This window comes from Plutella xylostella, chromosome 9 (genome assembly GCF_932276165.1).
Source record: "Plutella xylostella chromosome 9, ilPluXylo3.1, whole genome shotgun sequence".
NCBI lineage: Eukaryota > Metazoa > Arthropoda > Insecta > Lepidoptera > Plutellidae > Plutella > Plutella xylostella.
Window position 1 is genome coordinate 12,178,562 of NC_063989.1, and position 24,244 is coordinate 12,202,805.

Genomic DNA, 24,244 nt, shown 5'->3' on the forward strand with positions numbered 1-24,244 from the left:
ACAAAAATGGAATGAAATGTTCAATAGAGGCGGTAAAGTAAATATGAAATCGGAGTACACAGAGCTTCGTGCCCAGCCGCCTGTAGCCTGTAGGAAGTAGCTACTACACACGCACACACACACACACACACACACACACACACACACACACACACACACACACACACACACACACACACACACACACACGCACACACACACACACACACATATGGCACGCGTTCGGGGAATTTTCACATATTTTCACTCTGCTGGCCGTCATCGAGCACTGAGGTGATGGCGATCCTCTCGTGAGCAAACACATTTATTTATTGTATATGTCCACATTTTCAAAAATAATAAAACATTACCTAAGTAAGTATTAATTAATTGATTACTTCTATTAATCATTTTACTAATGTAAAATTTATTAAAGCTATCGCTATTCAAAAATATCGTAACTAAAACAAAGTAATTCACATCGAACAGAAAAGTGTAATTGAGAATGAAATGGAAGAAAAACAAATCTTACCAAACTTTGTTTTGTTTGCAAGTGGGGCTGACCATTAATTTATAATTATAACTTATACCTGAGGCAGTTACCACACTCGCTTTTATTGCGAATAAATATGAATAAAAGCAGTACTTATGAATCCGTGGCCTAAAGTCCCTGAATAAGTCATAAAAATACATTACCTACTATTTGAGCTTTGAACTTGAGCTTTGACCGCCGTATCGGCACTACTTGCAGCCAACTGAATAATGAGGGCAAAAACAACACCAGACAATGCCAAGGATCCACGACTGAATATTTCACCCCAATACAGAAGCACTTAAGTATTTTAAATGTATCTGATCGTTTTGCAAACACAGGTAAAATATAGGGCGCTCGCCACCGCCGCCGCCGCCGCCGGCGCTTAAAAATAAAGGACAGAGAGAAAGAGTACCCGCTGTATAAACAGAACCATTAGTGCTGCCCGATTAGTAGGTTTATTTCCGGTCGCTTTATATTGTTCTGCTCGAAACTTGAGCAAGTGTAAAGTGCTGCTGCAATGTATTTTAATTTACAAGCGTCACACGGTTGGGAAACAGGACCTATGGAAATTAGAGGTTGCCAAGTATTTTTAGGTCTTTAATTTTGTGCGTAACGTACTTTATGTGTCATCCAAAACGAAAAAGATATATTATGCGTTAGTACAAAGGATATCATTATTGTCATTATTAATCATCTACATAGCATGTAGTTGACGAAAACGACGTTGGGTTTGTCACCGGGCGTCGTGGTGAACAGTCAGTGAGTAAGATAGGTGGTAAGTAGTTAATGGTATGTTGATAATAATACGTCACTCGTGGTGATTCTTGGACTCCTTATTCTAAATATTGTAATGAACTTGCCCGAGTGACTAGCACGTGCGATTGCTTGCTGCGAAGATGCAGCTAGCGAACCAGCGTCGACGGCGGCGGCGGCGGCGGCGGGCGAGGAGCAGACAAATATAACAGATATTGTGTTGCGGTCACGTTCCGCCCCTCACCCGGCGCGCGGCCAATACCTTAAGTAGCCTAATGGCACGGAACATGCTACCAATTTGCTCGGAAATCGCTAAATTACTTTACTTATTCTGTTTTTCTCCCTTACACCAATTAACGGGTAATATGTTATTGAGAATGTGGAGTTTTACTTCAGTATTTTTGTACTTTTGCGTCTTTTTGTTATTAATAAGTATACTTAATGATTTTACATTGAATAGTCACTTTCCACGTCTCTAAGGCAAAATAAAACATATTACATTCCACTAAGCCCTTACCGCCCTGCTCTACAATCACTACCACATCCCGGCTCGCTCGGCTGCGCAGCAAGCACACGCGTATTAGCATAGCACAGGCTTGATTGAGGACGAATAACATTAGACAACAACCGACTAATGAATAGTTAGTGAGCGTAGCGGCGGCGGCGGCCGGGGCGGGGGCGGGGTGCGGGGCGCGGGGGCTGTGGTCTCAGCCCTGGACCACCCTGCAGGAGTGTCCCTGTACCACGTCAAGGAAGCTGTCAAACGATCTACATAGGAGCAGAAATAACAGCTCTCTTCAGATCTATACTATGTACGCTACACAGATACCTATCGCCTAGGTTTGAATAATGCTTTATGAGTGGCTTGTACGAACGAATTGGATGAAAGGTATATAAATTTTACAACAGCCTGTATTCATTTTTATTTGAAATTTTATCTTAATTCTATAATTAATTCTATTCTATTCTTATTCTATCGTTTATTTAGTGAATTACCTAAACGAAAAATCCAGTGAACAGAAATCCCAAGTTAAGCCGTATTTTTATCTCCACGTGGATTACTCAAATTCACACACCAAAATATCTGCTAGAAAAAGCTTATAGTAGTAATATAAGTGGCTTACCTTCCGCACAGGTCAGAACCCAGGACTTACAGAGGTCAACCCCTGACCGCCTGCCCCGTCCGTGTGGGGACGTGACTTCTCCACCGACTTACATCGCAGACATATTAATAATTCTTGTGGATTATTACGGCCCGAGATTATAATTGAATATTTTAAATCTAAGTCAAACAATTTATTATTGCCTCAGCGTAGGGTTTTCTATGGACCAGCGGATCCAACATCAAAAGATACTTAAGCAAAAAAAATCTGCCCTGAAAATGATTTATTAAGCTCTAATAGATATCTAATTTCATCCTCATCAAAATTGTATAACGTGCCTTTTACGCTTCAAAGAATAACAAATTAGATAAGACACAGCCATCCGTCAATGAGGCCCCCACAGGCGCCGCCAGTACTCATGTACCTGGCCGGAGCAGCGAGCCTCCCCCACTTTCACCTGACTTTTCTTGACACAAGATATAAATAATTCCATCCTATTCTGTGGTCTCGTGGATATGGATAGTTTGTTGTGCGCTGGGGAAGGTGCGGGGGTTCATTTCAGGTACTACGGGAACTTTCGCAAGATACCGCCTCTTTCAGGTCATATGTAGATATTTTTGTATAGATTCACAGGTACATGTTATACCTACATAGATGCTCACATCATAAGTTACTAAAAGGATCGAGAAGTTTTTTTAATAGTACCATTAATATTTTTAAAGATGGAACCTTTACGCACAGCAGGGTGAAATGCACTTACCAAGTTACCGCAATACCATTTTTATCGTTATCCGCGCGTCAGATGATAAAACAAACTTGTGCCATAAAATTAGCACGCATGGCGAGGGCGGGGCAAGGTAGATAGGTGCGTCGTAAAATTGAGGTTTTCTATAAAATTCAGCCGACACATCAAGTATTTATACATTCACTCACCGGTAAGCAGCTGTCGCCTTTGTATGGATCTGAAACAAGAGGTCTGTTTCAATACGGAGTTCAGGAAAAATATATCTACCGAAACATACAATTTTACATGTTTGTGAAAAAAATTCGGTATTAACATAAAAGTGTAAGTCAACTCTCTACAACACGTATCTTTCCAGTGCAAGTGACCGCCGCGGCTGCTGCAGCTGATAAATAAACCCCATAAATAAAATACAAAATCGGAATTTAATTGAATTGGTGCGAAATTCAGAAGTGTAAGTTTATAATTGGCTTAAAATTGGGTTACGAGTACAATAGCAACATGCATCAATAGTTTTCACGAATGTACGCAGCAGTAAACATTAAGTTTTGACAACTTTGTAAGCCACTTGTAACGCATAGGTATTATTATATTAGCTTATAGTAGAAGCTCCATAAATACCTAAATATCCAAAATTGCCTATTGATTTTAAAATTGAAATGCATTATCTACATATTTTACAACGATAATTGTCGTAACTATTATTTATAATTGTCGTATTGCATCTGCCAATCGGTTTTGCTGCATTGATAATATTAGGTAACCCACTGATACGAGATAAACCCACAGCATAGACTTCAAGTTAGGAACACTTTTCCATAAAAATGACACTAGTCAAATAATAATAGGCACTGGCTATAGTGAGCCACGAGCAGTGAGCATGCATGGACAGTAATGACCAATCAGAGCCGTCGCTTCAATAAACCGGCACAATCCAATGCTTGATTACATCCCGCCTTCATTTGGCCGGATTATAACCGCATCGGCATTGGCTTATTTGCAGCTTTGTCAAACTTCGCAATTGAATTAACGATCACCGGAAATGGACAGTTAGTGAACGCTGGTTGAGAGGCATTATGTTAATTGAAATGAACCAATTAAACGCCGAATAAACACATGAAAAAGTAAACAAATATTTAAAAGAACGTTTAAATAAGGAATTCAATGATTAGAGATTAGACATGGGCGTATTATACTTCTAAGATAAACATAATAGTACCGATAAGTCTGACTAATTCTTTGTAACGACCCATTAAAGCCGGCTAATCTCTCAAGTATTAGTGAAATCCGTCGTCAATAATGAGCGAACACGGAAACACACTAAGGATCAGTGTAGGAGCGAGCTGCTGTCAGACATAAATCTCGTCGTCTCATTGAGGCTTGCCAGCGCGGGTTGTACTCGGGGCGGCGGCTGGGCGGGCGGCTGCAGCGGCAGGGCGGGCGGCGGCGTTGGTGGGGTTGTTGTTGTTGGGCCGTAGGTAACGGTTAACGGACATAGAATAGATATTGACTTAGTTATAACAATTTCCTTTCAGTAAAATATAACATTTCAAATTAGTAACAAGTACTTAATGAAAATTTTTCATGAATTTTCTCTACGGACTATCTACTATCCGTAATATTTTATTTGCCTAATTATTAGAAAACCTAAAATATTAGAAGACAAACCGATAAGAATAAGAATGAATAAGAATAATTTTTATTTCCATAAAAAAAAAATGTTACAGTTACTTGTTATACAAAAACAACAATTTAGTATGTCTCTACTCCCTAAAGTAGGGTGAACCCTGTGTCTTAGGATGAGTAGTTACACTTCCCGAAAAATGAGAATTTATGCTAACAAGTCTCAACAACAGCAAAACAAAGAATTATCCAAAAACTAAAAACAACAATAGAAAAAACAAATTATTTTACATGCATATTCATCTTACTATTTAAATTTTTATACAGATGAAAAAAATATAAAAAACCGGCCAAGTGCGAGTCGGGCTCGCGCACAAAGGGTTCCGTAGTAAGCACAATAACTTAACCAAAATTACAGTTAAATCAACCTATCTCAAAAACTATAAGAGATACTTTGATCAAACCAAAAATCGTTGAAAGAGTTAATTAGCATGCATCACCTCTATTTTTTTTAGAATTTTATACCCCGTAGTTATAAAAATAGAGGGGGGGGGACATACTTTTTACGACTTTGAGAGCTGATATCTCAAAAACCGTTCACTTTAAGAAAAATGTTTTTTAGAAAACTTTATATCATTTTAAAAGACCTTTCCATTGATACCCCACACGGGTATGTACATCGAAAAAAAAAATTTCATCCCTCAGTTACATGTATGGGGGGCCCCACCCCCAATTCTTTTTTTTACTATTTAGTGTCATATTTTTGTAGCGGTTCATACAACACATATTCCCATCAAATTTCATCACTGTAGTACTTATAGTTTCCGAGTAAATCGGCTGTGACAGACGGACAGACGGACAGACGGACAGACGGACATGACGAAACTATAAGGGTTCCGTTTTTGCCATTTTGGCTACGGAACCCTAAAAAGGTGAGGTGTGTAGAATTGTGTAAGTTTTAGAGAAGATGTGGAGTGTAGTGCATGTATGTAAAGTGTATTTATAGTGAGTGTTAGTGTAAAATGTATGTGATTCATTGTCAGTCTTATTGTTTTATATTTTAAGTAATATAATTATGATGTCACTGAAATAATTCTTTCAGTTTCATCATAGTTTTTAGATTTTAGCCAAACAGTTATAACCTTTTTACATTCAAAAAGGGTTTTTGGGTATATAATAAGAACTTTATTTAGTGTGTTATATATGTATGGTCCCAGAAATCTGAAAAATCTCTGTCTGAAACAAGTTCGCCCAATATTTGTTTCGCAAACAATATCCTTTCTGCGCTTTGAGAGATGTTGAAATACAACTTTATTAAGCTGTTTTAGGACAATATTTTGAATAAAAAGTTGTCTGACAGTTAATACGTCACAGAATCTGTAAAGCTCAGAAGTTGGATGAAGAATTGGCTTGAAAGTGCAAACCTTTAAAACTGCTCGCTGTGCACGTTCTAGAACAATAATATTGGATTTATGTGCACCCCCCCAACAGCAGATACAGTATCGCAGAATTGATTCACATAAAGCATAATATATTATTTTTAATAAATTTGGATCAGCTACGTGTCTAAGGTTTTTAAATATATGGATCAGTCTTCTTACTTTGGCACTAAGCAAATGAATATGTCTTTTAAAATTAAGATTTTGATCGAGTATGATACCAAGGTATTTTATCTCAGGTACTTTATCAAGTGATCTGCAGGAACATGTTATTTGATCTGAGCAATCATGTACCAACAACCTGAATTCACTTGTTGGTTGGGTGGAGTTATTGATGGAAAACGTTATATAGTTAGTCTTTTGAGCATTCAAAGTAAGTACATTAGAAGTAAGCCACTCTGTTACTTTATTAAAACCAACTTGAGCGATATCAAATACATTAGACCATGATTTGCCCCTGAAGAGTAAGACTGTATCATCAGCATACGTAACAATGATTCCTTGAGATAGTTTAAGTCCGCAAAGGTTATTAATATACATTAAAAATAAGGTTGGCCCAAGGATACTACCCTGGGGCACGCCCCATTCTATAGCTTGAGTGCAACTGATATTTTCCCCTATTTTTGTACACTGATGTCTGTCTGAAGACGATCACAAACTATCGAACCAACGGAAATACACGTTTATTTGAATATTATATTCAGCCTCAAGAATTAACTCAAACACGTTTAGTAATTTGGTATATTTTGTTCCATTTGATATTGAAACCGTTTTCAATAGGCATCACGAGGCTCACTCGAGCGACCCGCGCCAAGTCTCAAATTACCCCGAACACTAGACAATAATACTCAAATGTAGGCATATCAGCAATCCGGTTAAATAGTCCATCAACTAAATTGAACACTCCCGGCATGAGTTATACATCAGAGCTCTGCTTTGTTCTCCATTTAAATTAAGTTACTCGATACGCGCGGTTCACTGAAGCTCGTGAGTATCTCCAACCCATGATTCTGCTAAAACGCCGTATTCTATTCATCATTTATCAAAAGGCCTGATCTATTTACACTGCGGAGACACGAGACATTGCCAATATAGCGGCTCCCGAGGTACAGTCGAGTGCAGGTGTACACTAGCAGGTAGGTAGGTAGTACGCCGGTGTGGTATGTTAGGTATGTACCTACATAAGGTAATGTGCTCCTCAGTGCTTTGTTCTGTTGTGTTAGTGCATCCACGTTTGTCACTGAATATCTGGTACCACTTAGCTGCAGTACTTGTAGATATACCTATATTTTTTATAGTTTGTCTGTCTTATATGAGTATATAAAAACTGAATGTTAGGCATATATTATATTAAATTAATTTCAAATATTATTTACATAAATTGAATTCTTGATAATGCCTACAATTATTTATCAATTATACCTAATTATAGTGCCCCAAGTTAGCTTACTTTAGCTTCATTACATGTGAGTATGAAGACTGTCGCTGTCGGTATGTACTTACAGCCCCCGTAGGGAGTATAATGGCGGCGCGAGATTGAATACGTCACATCGGTATCGAGATATCGGTACTTTCGCCACCGCCGGCCGTTAATTAACTCTGAGTGGATCATGCAAGGCCCGGGTGACGCGGCCGGGTGATGGGCCCGGAGCATCTCGTGCCCGTAAACTTGCTCTTTTGTATAATAATCTCACAAGGAAAGTAATGAAAAAATGACAAACAGGCGGAAAACCTACTAATCTACTTATCGTAACATAAAACGGGCATACGGAAGGGTTTATGTACCCTTAGAGCGGGTTATCATTTACATGATGATGCGGGCGCCGCGTCCGCCCTGTGGTAGCTACGACGGGTGAACTACTGAATGCTACACTTACGTTTTGTTAGTATTTTATAATTTTTATGCGAGGATTACATTTTAATATAAGAATTAAAATTACAATTAAGTATTCTTAATAAAGCGTAACAATGACTTTTACAAAACGAAAAGTATTAATTTGAATCTCTCAACGCTTCTAATTTTAAAAATCACACAAAAGACAATTTGATAGGTCTCCAAAAAGTTCTTTACAAAGTTTTAATTGTATTTGAAATTAATTTTTCCCACCGCCGCCGCGCCGCCACCGCTGCCGCCGCCGCCGCCCGCTTCGCGCCCGCGCCCGCCCCGCCGCCGCCCCATTGGGCCCATAATCCGTGTTCAGCGTCTCAATGCTATTTTAATTTGTATAATTTTATGCTCGAGGTACTTCACTCACCTAACAATTGGCTTTATTTTTCACCGGATTATCCTCTTTTACAATCCGATACAATACGCCGGAAAATTGGCGGGAAACCAAATTACAAATTTTCCCCCCTTTGTTTAATTAACTGCTATGTAAATTTATTTTCTGCATAAACCTTTATAAACTAAGTAAAAGTACCTGCCCTATCTTAGTATAGGTACTCTTACATAAAACACAAAGTATAAGTACACAGAAGTAGGTAGGCACCTAGCTATATAGAGTCAAAGTGCATCATTTAATAGAATTCCAAGTTATTAGCTCACCGTCGTCGCAACTAAGAGCAAGCGCCGGGTCTGGAGTAAATAAAACTGTTCACGGGACAACTTGCTTAATAGTAGCTTATTAAACTTAACTGTTTGTTTTATTATACTTAATAATAACGCCACTTCTGTAGCTAGAGTTTTATTGTTAATGTGATGTATATTTCATTAAATACATCGATCATTATGTTTATGCTTTTAAAAGTCACATAAGCATTTAAGGTGAAACGAAATAGTTAAGTACCCATCTACGTAATCGTTATAAATAAAGCTATTATTATTTAATTGTGGCGTAGACGGTGGCGCGGCGGAATTCAGTCTCAGATTTTATGAGATGAATTGTTTATCGCTCCTTCACCCCAACTAGTTATCTCCAGAGATTGGATTTCACAACGAAATGTGGTCCCGAGGCACTTGTGGGGAGTCACGAGGAACAACTCACTACTTATTACATAATTTCGAAGGTCTATATTAAATTGTTTATTACTGTTATGTTTTAGTTTTATGAAAGTGAATTTTTTAATTATCTAAATAATTCAAAAATACAATTAAAACCAAATATTAAAACAAACCCGCTGAAAAAGAGTTGATAAGGCTGTTACGTCAGGCTAAGCTCTAAGGCTGTTTATTAAATTAATAATATCTGTGTATGTCTGTGGTAAGGCAAACGTAAATCATTGCGTCATAATCGTCAGTCATTTTGTAGCTCCAAAATGTGGGTCAATTTAAGAGTTATTGAATAATTGTTTTGAGCTGATTAGTTTAAAGAAAATTTAGATACGTATTAAAACAAACAATAAATAAATGTAAACGGAGTAAAATATCACGCTCCTCATTTGCCTTTCTGAAAGGGAATTCATGAAGGCTGATATAAATGATTTGACGCAAGTGCCGCTGAATGGTTAATGAGCGAGTCTCTTTGTGCGATGTACTCACGACTCACGACCCACGACTCACAGCTCACAGCTCGCCACCGTCTGTAAAAATAACAGCAGTCATTGTTGCACGCAGCCGCCAGGCGTTCAGGGCTCTTGTACTAGCCCCGCGGTCCTCGAGGGTCACTCTAACGTGACAAAACAACGAAAGATGGCTGCCATGCGATCGGTACGTTTAATGCAACGATAGAAACTTCGTTAGCCGTAAGCTCGAGTGGCCCCTGAGCCCGGGCTGGAGCAACACCTGCAGGTCGAGGTGAAGATGCCATGTCAAGTTTAGTGCGAAGATAAATATTTTTCATCATTATCATTGTTAGCTAATAGCCAACAATCCTACTGTAACACATTTGTAGGCGCCATACTTCAATATAAATTTACATTTTTTACTATTCAATGACGGTCGAATGTTAGTGTTAATGCGTAGTGGTTAGTGGCCCTGACTGCTATGCCGAAGGTCCCGGGTTCGATTCCCGACTGGGGCAGATATTTGTTTAAAGACAGATATTTGTACTCGGGTCTTGGGTGTTGATATTTATATTTAGTATCTATCTATCTATGTATTTGTGAAGATATATCAGTTGTCCGACACCCAAAACACAGGTTCTGCCTAGCTTGGGGTCGGATGGCCGTGTGTGAGATGTCCCCACATATTTATTTATTTATATAATAAAGTACAACATTTTAATGATAACTAAATAATCATCTCCAGTAGTCTCCACCCTCACATTTTGTATAATAATTTGAACATTATAATTTTTCTATTACGTACATACCTTTTTAGTGAGAATTTAATTAATGATGCTAAATTTGATACTTTCTAAATTAATAGGACTTTTATGGATTCGCTTATTAAACATCAAAAGAGGAAAAATATGAGATCCCTCACAAGTTGTAATTATAATTCACATCCGTATTTAGAATATTATCGCTGACATTGAGCCCGGCCTGTAAATAGAAATATGTTATGATTATATACCTAAATACCTTGATATACTGCAACAAAACTTCATAACTTGACTCTAAAAAGTAGGTAAGTTTTACTTGTTAAGGGTGACTTACACTAAACTTTTAAACAAAATAACGCTACGCTACGACGACGCTATGACAATGCTACGACGACGCTGCTACGACGACGCTACGACGACGCTGCTACGACGACGCTACGACGAAGTCGCTACAAACTCTGCGTAAGTGTTTACGCGCCAAGACTTGTCACGAAACATCTAGCTTCACTACACACCGTTTAGGGATGTGTAGTGAAGCTACATGTTTTATGACCTTTTTCCCCATTTTATCAACGACATAAATAAAGTTTCTGCAGAATATACCTAATGAAATTGTTTTTTATTTGGTCCACAATGTTACTGTTACTGGAGAGTCTAATACCATGAAACTGATACCATTTCGTCACATTGTTAGTATTCGATTCATATTATATTAATGTTGCTATCCATGGAAAAAAAAATTAAAAAAGTTGTCTTTTGTTGTTATTAAAGTTTATGAAAATACGAAAGCTCTAATCTAATGTCCGTGTTTCATGCACAGTGTGCGACATCACTATTCTCGTCACAACTGTAACTTGTTCCAACTCGTAATAAACTGATTTTGACAGTTCTAAATGTTTGCGAAATACGTTGAATCCGTATACGTTTGACTTGATAGTTGTGAGTGATATGATTTATAATCCAAGTTTAGAACTCCGCCGTCTTGGTAGAGTCTAAACAGTTTCAGTTGTTAAATTGATTTGGAAGTTAGTTGTAGGTGTCAGAGGCTGCGTGTTTGATGTTCAATATTTATTTAAGATCATGTTTCATGAAATCTAGACATTCGAAAATGAATTAAGTACCTATACGTTTATGTATTAGGTACTCTACCATTATACTCTACAGGGTGTCATTTTCAGTGAATGCCTTCCGCCACTGCAAATGTCAACAAATGTTACAAATTCGATCTAATTTACGTGGTGTTGTCTGATTCCACATTTTAGCTAAATTGTCAATGAAAAATGATAAAAAAGGAAGAGTTAATTGCACGTAATTAACTAAAAGCTTTTTAACTGAAATAATAATAATAATAAAAATCTTTATTTGGATCAAGAACACTTAATACATTAAACAAATTGAAACGTTAATAACTGCAAATAGTGTAACACTGTGGCGCAGCCATTAACGCCCACCTTAAAAACAAATTATTACGATTTCCTGATCGAACAAGTAACAATGTACAGAGATTCTAGGCTAAATTAACTAACATATAAGTAGTTTTCTTTTACATAAGTAGGTATAGAAAGTACCTATTATTCATTTATACAAGTCTTAATCAAACTCCAGAACATAGTAAAATATGTTAAAGCAAAATTGATAAATATGAAAAAGTAGTTTAAACAATTATAGTCGCAGATTAATGAGTTAATCGGTACTTAATACAAATATAAGACGGGTCACAAATTAGCATGTGTAGTTTATTTTGTGTAGTGTTTTAAGTTAAGTTAATGAAATTATTTAATTATTGAGATAAGACTCTCAGTATCATCGTAAGATAGTGAAAGCAACCATGTAGTGACCGCAAGCTTGCACTCACGGAGTGTCATGGGATAGATGTTAAGCTTCTTATTAATCCTATTGTATAGAATAGAGCTGATATAATAATAAAAACGTCCAGCAAAAACAGTTTTATGTTTCTCCAAAGAGCATACAAGATCATGCCTACGTCGAAGATGAAGAAGAAAGATGTTACGGAACCGTTTCCGTGACCTCCGTGCCGCGGATTGTAACACAGAGCGGTGTTCACTCACAGCGGCCCCCGGCAGATGACGGGTTGATCCGCCGGTGTCGATGGACCGCGACCCGCCTCCGACCCGGCTTGACAGCCCCGGCCTGTGTCCCGTGTCACGGAACAACGCATCACTTATTTACCTTGGCTTAGTTAATCGACATTTCCTCTGTACTGTGCTTTATTTTACCTTCAAGGGAAATGTATGATAAATTACCGTGAGTGATTGAATCACTGATTACAATAATATAAGGGTCGTATGATGATGAACTCGATAGCATTCTGTAACAACACTACTTATTAGTGTAGAGTATTTATTCTGTAGTTCAGAGACGAGACTGTAAAGTAGGCTGCTTTTATTTTATTATTTTATTTGCTATTGCTAGCAATCTGCAATAAAAAAGTTGCAAAAATAATGTTATGACCATACATCTACAATCTGAATCGAATCTGAATGTTCATTTCGTATTTTATAAACTCTTAAAGTGGATGCGACGTGAACTCTGCCGCCGCACGCGACACCGCAAATCTCTATCTTTATTCGGTCAGGCTATGGAAGACGAGCAACATAACGTTAAAATACAAATTTATCGTGGGCTTCTCTACAAGTACAGATATTTATAAAAACATCATATACTTAGGTCTTTCCTAACTCAAAGTCAAAGAATTGGGGTAAACGAAAGGAGCTTTCCTGGGTGGCGTAACAATGGTAGGTAACTTATACGTTTCGGCGCACCCACGGCTGTCAGCCACTGACAACTAATTTGGCTGGCTAATCCTTTCACCACGTTGATAAACGCTAGTCTAGCTCTAGCGAAGAAGTTCTCATAGCACACTTTTCACCGCCCCCCTTCCCCAATGCGTAACCAAATATTGATGGCAATATCATGCGCGTAAGGAGATAATACAATTGTGCGAGTCCTATTACCGCGGGATCGAGCACGGCACGCGGGACGGGGGGGGGGGGGACGTGGGTTTATTGAAAAAGGAAAAAGCACAAATGTACGTCACGCGGAGCTCCGTCTGTCGCTCCGTCACGTCAACGTCACGCGCGGGTATCGAGCACAAGCTTTTTTTTTCTCCACAGTAATTCAAATACGAAATGTTGCGGATCGCTTAAAAACTTTTCATGTGAAAATGCTACGAGTAGTATTGGCCGGCTGGAAATCTAGCCATGTTTCACTAAAGGAAAATAGTTTTTACATGGTAGATAAAGTCTAGAATGTGTCAATAAACAGTTAAAGAGCATCCCTCTCACGTAGTGGTTGGATGAGGAAGGTCGCGAAGCTTCTCATAATTATAAGAAAATGATAATTTAAAATTGTAACACAATAATAATTTTTATTATATTATTTTGTAGCAAGTATAATTCGTTGTGTATTAGATTCGAAGTGGAATAGCAGAGGTTAAATTAGCGGATAAATAAGCTAGACTCAGCTTTAATATCTTAAACTATACTAAAGTGGGGTTCCCGGGACGAGTTAGCTCCATTTCAGTTCGTTTACAAATTCTCCTCGAGGGACAGATCATTTCTGCGGCGTCGTACAGCAGCGGGGGCGCCGGCGGGGGCGAGGGTGGGGGCGCGGGGGGCGGGGGTGCAGGCTCCTGATTGCGCTGCATGCACGGTCACTATAGCAACATGATAAGTGGACTTACTCCTGTCATCGTTCTAAATGTGCTTACACAATCATTTGGTTAATATATGCCTAATACGTTAGCCTCAACTAAATTGTGAAGCTAATGACAATAGCCAATATAGACAGTTAATGAATAACCTGTAGGGGCTGAAGGAAATACTTTAATTAAACACATAATTATTGAAATTATTATATGTACAAACACTACAAACACACTGGAAGTAACTTTTTGACTGTTAAAAGTAAATTCAAACACATATCATAACATTTATGAGTAATCACAACACAGAAGGCAGCCCACTGCCCTCATTCCACCGTGGTTGTACGTCGAGGTGCAGTGCAGTAAGTCATCTAATATTGATGGAGTTGTGCACAACACGCGCCCGCAGCCGGCCGCTCAGCTGTTTGCCCGGCCAGATGTGGCCAGCCGGGACCAGGAGCCAGGGCCAGATGTGCCCGGGGCCAGATGCAGCCAGCCGGGGCCAACCGAGGCTAGATGTGCCCAGCCAGAGCCGAGCGTGCACCCTATATGACATTATGATCCGTTTGTTTAGAGAGCATGTAGGTGTACCTACCTCAATCAGTTTGGCAGTTAGGTACATGTTAACAATGTGACTCGATCTCGTCTGATATTCTAATGTCAGTTTAGATTACATTTTAATATTCAAGTATGATAGCAAACTCAAATCGCATAGGTACTTTATGTTTTCCTTCACAACCAATATTTCCCTATTTCAAGTCTAAACAGAGCTGCAAAATCCACGGGAACCAGGAATGCGCCGCACTAAAACGAGCTGTTGACACTAAAAAATAAAACTCCCTTCAATAAAGCCATATCTGGCGGGCACCGCAACATTTCGGCACTGATTTTTTTTCCTTCGCCTTTAACACTATTTCCTGAGCGTGACGCAGGTCCGAGCGGCGCCTCCACACTCCACTCGCCATACATATTTGATCGGTGTGTGTGGCCAGGCTCGCCGGCCGCGCGGGAAGTGCCCGACGCCGCCGCCACCGCCGCCGCCGCCGCGCGCCGCTATATTCTATCCTTTATATCGAATTTTTGCGATAAACCGATTTCTGCCGTACTGTAAAAAGGTTTTAGTGTGTAAACTCGTTTTATACTTTTTGAGACTAGTTTTAGATAGCTCGGTTACTGTGCGTTTTGTGCGTCGGTATTTATTACTACGGCACGGAAATATTTAATTTCATCAAGTACATTAAAAACTTGTCGTGCAGTTTATGTTATACATTAATTCTTTATAATATTGTCCGTAAGTATACATCTGAAGTATTCACATAAATAATATTTACTAAAGTAGGTACTTACATAGAAACAAACTTATTTGAAGTCGTAATAGAAAATATTTTCCCAATGAAACTAAGATTTCCTTTTATAGAAATAATTTTCTTTTCAGGTGGAATTGAGAGCCTTTTATAAGCCATTTAAGATATTTATCGGCTCACCTCAAAGGATCAAGGAAAATTAATCCCTATCGAGTCTACAGAAAACAGATTAAACGAAAAATGAGTTTTGCGGGATTTATGAAACAAAATTATTATTTTACTGAGTATAATATTTTGAGTCCAAAAATATAAATTTTTGGTTGTCTTTTGTTTATGGTCACATAATGAATGTGATGGTTCATAATGATGTGAACCATGACCCCCGCGGTCGCGGCGTGTGTGTGCATGTAACGGGGGAGGGGGGGGGGGCGGTTACAGGGAAGTCCTTCAAAGCTCCTCAGTTAACCAGATTACGACATCCACCGATGTATGTCAGTGCTCACTTATTGAATAACCCCTCCTTATTAGATTGTCTTGTCCACTTTCAAGCGTTCGAGTGTAGGAGGTAATGACATCAGCGTCTCGGCGTGATTTTGCGAGCGACACATTCAGTTCAATGTTGATTTGATCGATGTTATTTGTGAGGACGGTTATTCATACCTGTTAGATCTCCCTACACTGAGGAACATAGATTGATGGTCCCAGCCGGGAACCCAACCTGGCTAGTCCGGGTGTTGAAGCGAACTCTCTACTTATGCCGCAAGCCCGCAACTGTAATTTACTAACAACATTAAATCATAATAGGTATGTAATAACATGGGCAAGGTTCACGTGTGTTCGAGCTCGCTACACTCTGTAGTCGTAAGTAAAATATTCAGTCGGAGGTAATCTGATTTGTAAACACGATTTGCCGTGATGACGGCTCTGATTGGGCGGCTGTTGTGTGATTGTGAAGGGAATAGCACAAATTGGATTCGGAAGTCTTCATCCAGGGCCGGCTGCCTCCCGAACTACGATTACAAAGTATCGAAATGATGCTACGGTAAGTACGACTCTATCACGTGGAACGTAGAGTTGACGATAGCCTGACAGATACACTCTGTATCTGCAATGTCGGAGTGACCCCCGGGGCCCGCTCCATGCGTCGCAGTTACAATGAAATATTCAGGTACAATAATGTTGTTTCAGGATGTATTACTGAAACGAAAATATAAATGGAACTTCATAATAACTTTCAGTGATTAAAATCCAGCATAGCGAATCACTTTAATTAAAGTTTGCATACATGACAATGCCAATAACGTAAGCTAAAAATATAAACTACATAATTGAATCTTGTGACTTATAGTACCTACTCTATGTGTACAGCCAGTTTACTTTCACTAAATAGTAATAATTCCTATGAAAAGGCACGGATGAAACATTAGGCAGGTACTACTACGTAGTTTAGTCTATCTGTCTCAATATTCGCTGCGAGGTTGCCGACAGCACCGACACTCACTCAGCGATGGCTACTTCCACTTCCTCTACATTCCACACTGCGCCAACAAGTTGACTGTTTTTTTTTCACGATGAATGTTTAGTGCAGTAACACTAAGAATAATGCGTACTTGCTTTAAAGCTACCCAGTGAAAGAGCTTTTTTACCGATTTCAGTAAAAGAAAAAGATTTTACTTAGAGAAAAACAACTTTTTGTCCCGTTTTGAAAAATACAATTAGTTTGAATTAATTAATCCTACCTAGCTTAGACCTTTAAGGGAAAAACGTTTAGAAAACCACTTCATTCCCGCTATTTAATAAAACTCCGTTGACGAAACATAAATCTCGTCACGGTTGATCTGATACACAAATGGAAAATATTTCCTTGTACGCCCCGTCGCTCAGCCATATTGATACAAGCCATGTGTATACCCTCCCGCCACACAGATAACATCCTGCCATCTATGTAATAGAAATCATTTGCAAGTACAAATCACGCATTATATAAAAATAATATACCTAGGTATGCGATTTGATACTTACGTCATTATAAAAATAAACCGGCCAAGTGCGAGTCGGGCTCGCGCACAAAGGGTTCCGTAGCAGCAAATATAATATTACAGTTAAATCAACCTATCTCAAAAACTATAAGAGATACTTTGATCAAACCAAAAATCGTTGAAAGAATTAATTAGCATGCATCACCTCTATTTTTTTTAGAATTTTATACCCCGTAGTTATAAAAATAGAGGGGGGGGGACATACTTTTTACGACTTTGAGAGCTGATATCTCAAAAACCGTTCACTTTAAGAAAAATGTTTTTTAGAAAACTTTATATCATTTTAAAAGACCTTTCCATTGATACCCCACACGGGTATATACATCGAAAAAAAAAATTTCATCCCTCAGTTACATGTATGGGGGGCCCCACCCCCAATTCTTTTTTTTACTATTTAGTGTCATATTTTTGTAGCGGTTCATACAACACATATTCCCATCAAATTTCATCACTGTAGTACTTATAGTTTCCGAGTAAATCGGCTGTGACAGACGGACAGACGGACAGACGGACATGACGAAACTATAAGGGTTCCGTTTTTGCCATTTTGGCTACGGAACCCTAAAAAGGGGTTAATGTACTCGATAGTGAGCAATCGAATCGTTCTTGAGCAACGGGCGGCTGACATTCTGCCAACGATCATAGTCCGAGCGACACATCGTGGTTTCAGTTACAGGGGGCACTGACCACGGGCCCAACCTTCAGGCAACAGTTGCTATATACATTGCATTCATTACCTTCATCCACTCATGCACCGCAGCATGATCACCGGAGCCCCGCGGCCGCCGCGAGCGGAAATGACGCAGACGCGGATATTATTGAGACATAGTTATTGGTACTTTATGATTTCCATCGATCAATGACAATGGAACACTGAAATTATTTAAATTCAAATTCATTGTTTATCTTACCGTACAACAAAAACGTAGCTACCGTAAAGTGAACTAGGTCGTGAAATTACTTACGCCTCTTTTTCTTTGAACAATGAATAAGCATATGTGAGTCTCTCAAAGTTTATTAGTATATAGTTATATTTATAGTTAAAGGTTTGCACTAAATAGCCTTCTAGAGTTGTACAAACTAAAGCGTTAAGTACATCCGACAACTACTGTCTTGTTAATGATTCTCTGGCTGCCTGACTTATTGCTGCTCTATTGTTGATGACCGACAACTGCTTAATATAGAGAATGGTTAAAGAATTACATCCTTATTCATGAAAAATATAGGACGCATTAGGGTATAGATCAGAACACGAAAATTAAATGTTAGAACGTAATAAAAATCTGGTAAGCACTTTATTAAGTAAGGCAAAAGCTTAAAAACGTTACTTATTTCCGTTTAATAAAATGGACATGAGTTGAGAGTTGGAGCTCAAGTTTACACCTTTCATGTGCGAGGGACCTGCCAAAAACCCACCCGAGCTCATCTAAGAATCAAATTATAACATTGTACACGAAACCCAATTTTGTGTGCAAATTTAATGAGAAGGGGCGCCGCGTGACGCGGGTCTGGTGAGTGCGTACCTGGGGCTGGTACCTAGTGGCGGGGCTGGTACGGTCATGTGCAGAGAAACCTGTCCCCTCTCTTATAGTAAGTAACATTGCTTCTGAGAGGCCAGACCAGCGGCGCGTAAGGGCGGCACGATTTACCACCGAATTCATAAAACAAACTATCAACGATTCGATTCAATGAGAAAACACCTAAAGATATGTTGAACCAAATTTTAAAAGCTACTAAAAGGACTTCCATGAAAAATAAATGCAGAAACCTGACACCTTAGATTGGGCACAGTTGAGCTTTTCCCATGAGAAAACTTCTTAAAGGCGAAGCAATGCTCACGGGCAATAGCTAGTAATAAAAATATACGTCACTTAAAGCCCATATTTTGATGAAAATGGCTTCACAATTCATAGCGTATAAGCACCTTTGACACATTATTACTTTTTGTTTGACTAACCGACGTGAAATCACTCTGCACGTGAAAATGCGGGTAACCGCGAAAATATGACGGTATTAATATAAATTGCACTTAGCTGTGTGAGGGGAAACACACGCGGGCTAGAGTAGCCGGGCCGCGGGGGGTGAGGCAGGCGCGGCGGGGCAGGGGGGGGAGAACACGGCTCATTTACAATTATTACTAACCCTTAATTTCTACCTCTAAGCTCTTTTATGTACGCGAGTAGTACAGCTTGCTCTATTGTCTCTGGGCAACTAGCGGGAATTAAATTCGCAAGATTAACACACAATCTACTGAGGAGGTTTTTTTCTTAAAACGTGCCTAAGTACATAGAGTAGTCATTACGCTACGTATTAATAAGACTAATTAGCTAAATGTCTGATTGTACAATTTTATTAAGCAAGACAAAAACCCGATAAGTACTTCCGTAACATAAGTCTCTCTGATATGTCCTGGAGGTGCATTCGCTGCGACACGGAAAGGCACTATCTGATATTATCTACGTCAGTGAGATGTTTTCAAAAAATTCCTTTAAAGGAAAAATATTTGGTTTCCGAGAAGTAGGTACCTTCCGTGCATTTGCACAGATTGACTTCACAGGGAAAGTAGTTAGAGTATGTAATAGTATGTATCTCAATAGTCAACTATTAGTTCTTGGGAATGTTAAAATTACCTAATTTAATGTTTTCGTGGAAAAAACCTAGGCATTTTGGGTTTAGTGAAACAATTTGTATAAATTTACCATTCAACGATTTATCAATATCGCAATCATTGAAACAGAAGCAAGCTACAACAATGTAATGATCCTGTGATAGACGAACCATAGATAAATAATAATTGAAGAGAACAAAAGCTTGTATTTGAGTTGTTGACCGGCGCTGCCTGGGCGGGCGGCGGCGCGGGGCGGGCGGGGAGGCTCGCTACAATAACGGAATCAAATCTGTACCCCTCACTTGAATCCGACTCTTCAATCGGAGCGCATTCTACATCACAATAACTAGTACTTTTTTTTGTTTCCTCTGAGTCCAAAAATTATAATTGGGCTGGTAGCAGTAGTATAAGCCTTATCCAAGTAAATATTTATGAAAGATCTTTATTTTGTTTAAGAGGGAATCAGATAAATAAATTTTAAAGGGTTTAATATGATAAACTATGTATTTATTAATGCTCACGTTGTAGTTTATTACCACAATGGCTTTGTATCTATTTGTACCTTTCGTTCTAATTAGCGTTGGTTTTGGAACGTAAGCTGGTGGTCGCGAGAGAGCGGAATGCGCCTCCTCAACCTGATCCGACAATATTGGAAATGAAAACTCGACGCAACAACCCGTGAGCAGCCATTCATTGTTATTATATCTTGTTTTATTATATCTTGTAGCACTTACTTTATTAAAGATATCGCAGTTTCGAGCACTCGCTTATTGATTGATCGCGGTGTTTGTTGCAGCAATCTGCGGAATTAACTTGGCGGGGCAGTAGGTAATATACGAGATAATTGAAAACATTATATTATTATTAAAATACAATCGCCAACAAGTTTAGTTAACAAATATTAAGATACTGTGTTTAGCTATAAGGGTCTTATGTGATAAATAGGTATAGAACGATAGTTTCTTTGTGAGTATTTTGAGCAAAGAACATGAGTAGTTATTAATTTCTTTCTTATTGTATACTAGCTGCTCCCGCGAGCTTCGATTCGCCATAAAAAGATATCCCGTGGGAATTCCGGGTTAAAAAGTATCCTATGTTCTTTCTCAGGGTCTAGAGTTCTAGACCATATTTATGTACTTATACGAAATTTCATTCAAATCCGTTCAGTAGTTTTATTTTATTTTATTCGGGAAAACAAACAATTGTACAATGTTTAATACTAAAGAAACAAAGAACTTATTAAAATATATGGTAATTGTACAATCAGCACCGCTTTCCACAAGTTAACAGTTAAATTAAATTGGTTTTAGGCTGCTTTCACAAGAATACCAAAAAACAAAAAAATATATATAAAGATTTGTAGTTACAAATAAATAACTATGTACGCACACTTAGATCACTTATAATATTGAGACATGAGGTTCTATATCTAGCTGCAGACAAGGTAAATATGTCTACTTCCAGGAACAAATTATTGTAACTGTGCATCAATCTCCACAAGGGTGCTCTTTGGCCTGCATTTGTTCTGCATAGTTTGGTAAGGAACAGTCGATGCGGATATGTATCTCTGATACGCTGAGAACCACTCGGTATTCTGTAGCAAATATTATTTGTAATCGAACTACAGTCAAACCTGTTATGCACAATGTTATACAGAAGCATGGTATCCAAAAGTATCCTTCTGTCACTTAGAGAAAGTAAACTGTACTTAACTAGTGATTTTTGGTAAGATAGTTTAGATCGTAGACATCTGTAATTCACCGATCGAACAAACTTACGCTGCACCGATTCAACACATTCACTATACTTATTATAGTGGGGGTTCCAGATGGGAGTAGCATATTCTAGTTGTGACCTTATTAAGGATTTTAATAACATAGTTTTGGCGTGAAAGAGTAACAGACATACAGACAGACACAATTACTTTCGCATTTATAATATTAGTTAGGAATTTGCTAAAGTATAAATTATTTTACACGCACTACTCACGTTTAGCGGTTGTATTTCAACCTTACTCGGAAAATGCGTAAAAGGCAGACATCTTTTGTGATCATAACTTGGACAGCATCACAATTCACAACAAAACTCAACAAAGAAGTACTGCTCTACATAGTACGCTAGTACATACAAAAGGTGCATAAAGTAAGTACTGGCTCGGCTGACCATGTGGTGACAGATTATAGAGCCTATGTGCATGTATCGGGTTGCCGGCGGTAGTTTTTCCACCCGAGCCTGACTCCAGTTTCATGTGTGATGACGTCACCGCCCGCGCCCGACCGCAGCCACCACAGAGTATACCTACACACAGACACACAACACTCTGTACTGTATATACTGTTTACTGCTCAGTACATTGCGGGTATTCCGGGTATCCGGTTCATGAAATGGAAAGTTATTGATGGAGTGGCTAAAGCTGGCACAAACGTACCAACGTATACAATATACATAGCATTAATATGCACGGCTGTAATCTCTGACGCTGCAAGTACTGTTGGTGCACTAAACTATAGTGTGTACTGTGTGCATCCATCCCAGCGAAACTTATTTAATACAGATTTGCAAAATAGATGAAGAAAACATACGCAATGGACTGTATTGACAAAGTATTCTTTGTACTATTTTTTGTTCCTTCTTGCTAGAATTGAATGTATTATGTACCGTTTTTTTTTCAATTCACCTTAATAATATTTCACTTGGGTGCATATTTGCATACGTACCAAATTGTTTTATTGCCTGTTAAGTTTACATTTATTGAAAATTATGTAATTAAAAGTTTAATTGCAAAGTCAATAATTTATTGATATCGGATTTTGCATGAAGAGCTTTTATTTTCATATCACCTTTGTGATTGAAATTTAATGAATGTGTTTCAACCGCCCTCCCGCCGCCACCGCCGCCGCCGCCGCCGCCGACCAAACATCATTTCACTGCATGTAATTCAATATCGGGCTTTTAAAATGTCGAGGTATTATATAGGCTGTACTATACAGGTAATACAGAGATGTACTTGTATAGTTTATCTACCTCTATACATATAACAAACACAAATACGGCTCATTTAAGACTAACGGTGCACTGTTGCAGTGGAACCTCAGACTACAGACAGTCAAGTTGGAGCCGGCTCACAACAACGAACATCCATGATCGAGGAGTCTAGCAACCAAGTCTAGCATTAAATAACACGTTAGTAGCGAGCGATATCCCCAGTAGATTGTACCGCTGTTAGCAGTGACTCTAGCCTGACCAAAACTACCGAACACAAGCTGTGATGCAATCACACACAAGCTAGCGCTGAAGTGCTCCGGAACTTAGTTTTTCGTGGAAGCGCCCCCTGTCGCCCTGCGCTAGAGCGGTATCTTGCCACGGCTCATGATCTCATCCGGCTCAGCCCTGAGCCGCCCTTGATTATGTCAGAAAGCTTTTCCTTGTATTTATCTAGATTAGAGGTAATTAGGGCCGCCCAAGTGCGAGGAAGGTCAAGAGAGACCAACATCTCCGTGAGCGATGGCGCCGCGCCGAGGTGAGGGCAGGGAGCGCAAATTAAGCGTCATAAATAACAATAAAGGGCCTAAACATCGCAGTGTGTTTCTACGTTGGTCATAACGAATTTATATCAAGAAATGATTCTGAAGAATGGTGCATGTCATGCAAAATAATGTTGATAACAGTATATCGTTCGTGTCATTTTCAACATGATAAGCTCGACTTTCACGCATCATGTCAATAGTCAAACCTGTGGCAAACCGCACGCAATGATTTATCCCGAATAGCACAAATCGATCACTGCTATTAGTTACAGACCAACACAACTCGGTAACGTTTAGGTAATAGGTCCATAACTAATCAATCTGCTCTCGACATGCCATGTAGTGCGGGTGCCGAGTTACATTGACGTATTACCTATTTACTTACCGATATAACCACCATTTACCTTCCGCAGGCATATATTATATACCTGCGTGACTATCAGCGGCAAAAACACGAATTAAGACAAACCACGATAACTGTGAATTCAAAAGCCGCTATAATATTATGACGCACGCAGATTGATAATGAAGTGCGCTGGAGCGGCGCGGCGCGGCGGCGGCGGCGACAGCGCGACCGCTGTAAGTTCTTAATGAACCCATCATTTGTCGGATTACGTTGTACCCAAATTGAGAACTAAGCCTCTTAGCTTATAAAAGGGGCAGATTTTTCACTCGTTTAATATTTTACAGGTTCGTGGCGAACGGAAGCTACGAGTGAATGGCTTT

The 24,244-nt window shown here is 39.0% G+C and overlaps 1 protein-coding gene across 1 annotated transcript in view; it reads right to left on the minus strand.

Annotated features, from left to right (window-relative positions):
* The window catches only part of LOC105395354 (poly(rC)-binding protein 3), a 172,293-nt gene that overhangs the window by 125,570 nt on the left and 22,479 nt on the right, over positions 1 to 24,244 (minus strand). Inside the window, exon 2 of the mRNA XM_048623138.1 lies at positions 3,304 to 3,332. The gene's annotated coding sequence lies outside the window, so the exon portion shown is untranslated. The remainder of the gene's footprint in view (positions 1 to 3,303; positions 3,333 to 24,244) is intronic.